This window comes from Rosa chinensis, chromosome 2, assembly GCF_002994745.2.
Source record: "Rosa chinensis cultivar Old Blush chromosome 2, RchiOBHm-V2, whole genome shotgun sequence".
In the NCBI taxonomy this organism is placed as follows: domain Eukaryota; kingdom Viridiplantae; phylum Streptophyta; class Magnoliopsida; order Rosales; family Rosaceae; genus Rosa; species Rosa chinensis.
In genome coordinates this window covers 68,946,054-68,951,797 of record NC_037089.1, presented here as the reverse complement: position 1 = coordinate 68,951,797, position 5,744 = coordinate 68,946,054, and the positions used below count along the sequence as shown (strand labels likewise).

At 42.6% G+C, this 5,744-nt stretch overlaps 1 long non-coding RNA gene across 1 annotated transcript; it reads right to left on the bottom strand.

Annotated features, from left to right (window-relative positions):
- Window positions 1–2,606: 2,606 nt before the first annotated feature.
- Window positions 2,607–5,478, bottom strand: LOC121051909. The gene is made up of 3 exons (XR_005807422.1): window positions 5,139–5,478; window positions 4,362–4,432; window positions 2,607–2,887 (listed from the first exon to the last, which is right to left on the bottom strand). It is a non-coding gene; the product is annotated as an uncharacterized LOC121051909 (long non-coding RNA).
- Window positions 5,479–5,744: the final 266 nt, after the last annotated feature.

Below are 5,744 nucleotides of genomic sequence, written 5' to 3'. Positions count from 1 at the left end.
TCCTTGCAGGCACGTTTGCAGTAGGTATGTGTGATCTAGTCACTTTGGAAACATCAGAAAACGCATCAGGCAGAGTGTCTGCTACATTCTGGAGCTCGATTATTTTTCGCACTTCAAGTTCGGACTATACGGTACGGGGATCGAGATGAGACATAGTGGGGACAGACCACGAAAATTCCTATCGTTCTTGTTGAACATATGTGTTCTTATCTCCTCCTAACGATGGGACAACTGTCTCATCAAAGTGACAATCCGCAAATCTAGCGGTAAAGAGATCGTTTGTCAAGAGTTCAAGATAGCGGACGATGGTTGGAGATTCATATCCAACATAAATGCCCATTTGTCATTGTGGACCCATCTTAGTACGCTGTGGCGGCATAATAGGCACATAAATGGCACACCCAAAAATGCGTAAGTGCGAGATATTAGGCTCGTACCCAGTCATTAGTTGTAATGCAGAGTATGATTGGGTTGCAGTGGGTCATAGACGAATGAGCGTCGCTGCATGCAACATTGCATATCCCCAAGCAGAAACAGGGAGATTGGTGCGCATAACCAATGTCCGGGCTATCATCTGTAGTCGTTTGATAGTGGCTTCTACGAGACCATTTTGGGTATGAACATAGGGAACTGGATGCTCTACATCAATCCCCCAGTGACATGCAATAGTCATCGAACGTTTTCGATGTAAACTCCCCAACATTATCTAGTCGAATTGACGTAATAGGATGGTCAGGGTAGTGAGCCCGTAGACGGATAATCTGGGTGAGGAGTTTAGCATAAGTAGCATTTCGAGTGGACAACAGCGCGACATGTGACCAGCGTGTCGACGCATCAACCAATACCATAAAGTATTTAAAATGTCCGCATGATGGTTGAATTGGTCCACAGATATCCTCTTGGATTCTCTGTAAGAACAGAATGAGTATTTTAGGATCCTTTGAGTAGGACGGTCTCGGTCCTAATTTCCCTAAGGAACAGGCTTTGTAAAATGAGCGAGGGGCCTTAGAAGCAACCAATGAGGATTGTAGCGCTATTAGAAGCAAAATGTGTGACTACATCTCCCATTATAGCGTTAGAGCCATGGAAATTGGTGTGTGTGGCGTCATGGCCACAAGGAGGAGCAACCATGGCGTCGTGCTCATGGTTGGAGCCATTGATGGCGTCATCACGTGGGACTTGGGCGGCCCTATGGCGTCTTAAGAATGCTGCAGCGCCAGATGCTGCAATTGTTGCGGTCTTGGTCAGTCCAGGAATCAAATTTCGATTCTTGCTTCTTCTCACTCTAAAGAATGAATATCCGTGTGAAGTCTTTAGTATACGGAGCATCATATCACGACCAGGATGTCCTAGTTGGTCATGCCAAAGCCAATATGTGTCTGAATCCAAGAGATCTTCTCTTATTACATTATTGGATTCAATAGGTCGAATTGTAGTGACATAAAGTCCACTAGATTGACAAATAAGCTGCTCTAAGATGCGCTTTCGTCCTCAATCATTAGAGGTAATGCAAAGGAACTCTTGTCTGTTCTCAGTATGCGTTTCCGCATGGAATCCGATGGCTCTAATATCTTTAAAACTCAATAAGGTTCGATTTGCCTTAGGAGTGTAGAGAGCTTCAGTGACTTTAATCAAGGTGCCATTTGGCAATAGAAATTAGGCATTCCATGTCATTGAACTAAGCCTGATGGCCCAGCCATCGTAGTCACAGAGGAATATGTAGGCAACATCTCTAAGAATAATTGCCTATGTCGTAGAATGGTGTGCGTAGTCGCACTATCCGCAAGACATTGAAGTTCATCCATTCCTAAAAGTAAAAGCTCATAATTAAAAAGGAGTCATAAAGAAAAGAACTCAACTTTTATTAATAAGCCAAACAGAATTACATCATCATTTCTTTGACCAAGGAAAATCTAATCCAGTAAACTAGCTGATGCAAAACAATGGTAGTCGTCTAACTCCTTTAAGTAATTCCAATGAGAATGTGACCAGGTGAGTAGAGAGATGTTGGTAGAGCAAAGCTCGCTTAAGTACCACTTATCTCAAAACCTTCCTAGACATCACACTTACATTGAGTACGCCTACTTTGAAGAAAGACTAATATCATTGGCATCTACTACAAAATAATATGGCAATTGCCTACATCTCTTGGAAAAAAAAAAAAAAAACTTAATCAAAATCGCCAGTTTATGGGTCTTGATCCTTGTAGTCTTCCACCTTTAGATTGAGATCGCCATCTTGATCTTCTTGTTCCATGTAATTTGCCTCCCTTGCTTCACGATACATCTTGTATGCGTTTGCAACGTTCTGGGATGCTATTGGTGCATGATTTGGACGACTATTACTCTTGGTGGCGTCACCACCATAGCCGGAGGCTCCGCCTCTCTCTCTTTTCACACGTTGACCTCCACTGTTCCGTGCACGCCTCTCTTGGCGATTTCCTTCCTCTTTAGGGCGAGAATATGGACCAGAACGTCCAGAATTGTCCCTACTCTTAGGGTTTCTCTCCTTGCGTCCTCCCTTGGCAGCGCGACTATAGTTAGACTCCAGAATAGGCTTAGTTCCCACCGGTCTAGCATCATAGTTCTTCACAAGGATATTGTCACGCCCCGAATTTTGAATAAACAATTCAAATCCGAAACATGAATAATAACTATTACAAATAAAAGTCCTAAATTTTTTTCTCAAAACAACCACACTTCACACCTCTCAAAAATACAATAAACCAATTTCTCAAGTTAATTATTACAGCTCACTCTCACCAAATCAAATTGTAAGGCTCAAATGAGCTTAACTCACCTCACTATTACAATCACTGTAAAACTATAACAATTACTCTAACCCGCACGATCACCGCCCTGATTCTCCTAACCTGCAGGATTACCCGCTACACAATTTGAATAGTGTACCGGGATTGCAACAACACCAAACCCGGTAAGCTTTTGACAGCTCGTGAGTAAATAAGAAGGGAATGTTGATTTTATAACATATTTATTTTAACTCAAGTAAAAATCAACAATCAAACATTTGTGATGAAACATCAAACAAAACACGGGAAATCCACAACGAATACTTTTCCACACTCTTCTAACCACAATATCACCACTTTGGTCCATCCCAACTATTTGGACCCAACACCAATAACACGTTAGATTTCTAACAACATCGTTATCTGTCACCTCGGTTAAGGCTTAAATAAACGATATACATCTCGGTTATTATTTAACCGGCATTCTTCGGATTCCCTGTCCTCAGAGCACTACATCTCGGTTATTATTTAACCGGCGTTCTTCGGACTCCCTGTCCTCAGAGCACTACAATTCTACCCTCAAATCAACTCAGAAGGTCAACATGATTATCACACACATTTATCGGTTAACATCAACATAAATAATCATGGCAATTTCCAATACAATATCATATCTCAACCAAATTATCGTAATTCCACACACACCTCAATGTCACACCATTCCATAGGGGTCGGCAATGGGCAGGGCAGGGCCGGCCCTGCCCAAAATTAATGGGCTCGGGCCGGGCCGGGCCGGGCCAAAACATATTTTTTTTATTTTTCGGGCCGGGCAGGGCCGGGCTTCTCTTAAAAATCAAGGCCCAGGGCCGCCCATGGGCCCAGGGCCTTACGGGCTTTTTAGGGCAGGGCCGGGCCGGGCTTTTTTGGATGGGCAGGGCCGAGCCCATTATATTTATATGTCATATTATTTTGTTAAAAAAATACAAAGACCTATGAAAAAATGATGATATGTTAATTATTGAACAAAATAAAATACAAAATAAAAAAAATATATGGCCTAATGCAATAATTAGTTCAATATAACTACATAAAAATATATTAATACAAAAATTGAATGGGCTTTCGGGCGGGCTTATAAGGCCGGGCCGGGCGGGCTTTAATGGGCATGTAACGGGCCGGGCCGCGGGCCGGGCCTGGGCTTTGAACCCTCCGCCCTAGCCCTGCCTCGTGCCCAATGGGCAGGGCCGAGATGGGCTTTTCTGCGGGCCGGGCCGGGCTTTTGCCCACTGGGCCGGGCGGGCGCCCATGGGCTTTTAGGCCCGCGGGCCAAATGATGACCCCTACCATTCCATATATATATCCACGTAAATATATATATACGTAATCATCCGCTCAGGGATAATCACTAATACCAACTATAAATCACACAAGAAAATCAGGAAATTCATTTTGTATAATTAAAACATTTTACTTACCTATGGACCGTAGTTGATCAAGTCCATATAATTAAAAACAAATATTTATTCCATAAATATTTTTCACACAATTACGACAAAATAAAGGAATTTAAAACTGCTCGGTTCGTAATATGAACCACGTGAGGTTTACTCACCTCTAATCCCGCTGCGTCTTCAATTTCACAAAACACACCAAAACCGCTCACCAAGAAAGACCGTCAATCACCTAAATCCAATATGATCATAACTTAGCCAACAACTCATAAACAAGATTAAACGATGATCTGACGGTCGGATCAAAAATAATGGTGATCCAACGGTCGGATCGAAATTATATGATGATCCAACGGTCGGATCCTCACGGATGGCCCTTAGGATCATCCTCCAAAATTATCACGAAGATCCAACGGTCGGATCTTCCTGAATCGTCCTTATAAACATCTCCACAAAATTTCATGAAAATCCGACGGTCGGATTCTCCCGAATCGCCTTCCAAAACACTAATTCACAATTATACGAAGATCCAACGGTCGGATCTTCGCTCGTGACCTCACAAAGTCACCGAGACAGTCATACGATCAACATATCAAAACTACAAGTCCATCGGACGGTCCGATCTTCAAAAAAACATTAATTGGATTATCGAAATCGATCGAAACCGTAAAAATTCATAACTAAATCATACGATATCCAAAAAATGCGTATAATATATCGAAATGATCGTATCGACATGTAGAACACAAAAATGGACAGAAACTGTCCTTGGGGTGGCCGGAGGTCGCCGGAAACCACCATCACAGTGGCAGCACCGCCGCCCATCCAAAGTCAAAATTAGACAAAACTCCCAACACGAAAGTTCTTCATCTTAACTCGAATTGAAGCTTTCATAACTACACCAAAGTCAGATTATGAGCCAAAAATTAAAATTTTACCTCGAAAGGTTTGAAACCGAAGAACCCTAAAATCCCAATCTTCAAAACTCGAGCTCCACAGGTGAAATCGTTGCAAGCCGCTTGGAGGTAAGCATCTACGGCCTCTGGTCTTCAAAAGCCCCCATGAATCACCTGCTATGGTGGCCGGAAACATGATCTCAAATCTGGGTATTTTTTTGCATCGCCGCCACCAACTTTCCGGCCTTGTAGCGTCGTCTACGGTGCTTCCCACAACTAATCACCAGCACAGACGTGTAGAGGGGACTGAGGAGAGCAGGATTCCCTTTGGAATCGAAGCAAAAGGTGGCCGGAGGAGGAAGAACGAAGGTGACGAAGTTGCTACAGTATTTTCGGGATTTTTTTGCTATTTATAGAAATTTACCCAAATTTCAATTGATCATAACTTTCTCATACGAACTCTGATTTTTGTGTTCCACATATGCACGCGATCGTATCGACGAGCACTACAACTTTCATGAAGGAAGTTTTCCTAAATTCCGTAAGTATAAAAAGTCAACTTCCTCGAGCCCCTAAATAATATACGTTTTCGAAATAAAATCGTTCGAACTGATTTCACAACTCCTCAAAGCTTCGTACTTTCTTCCA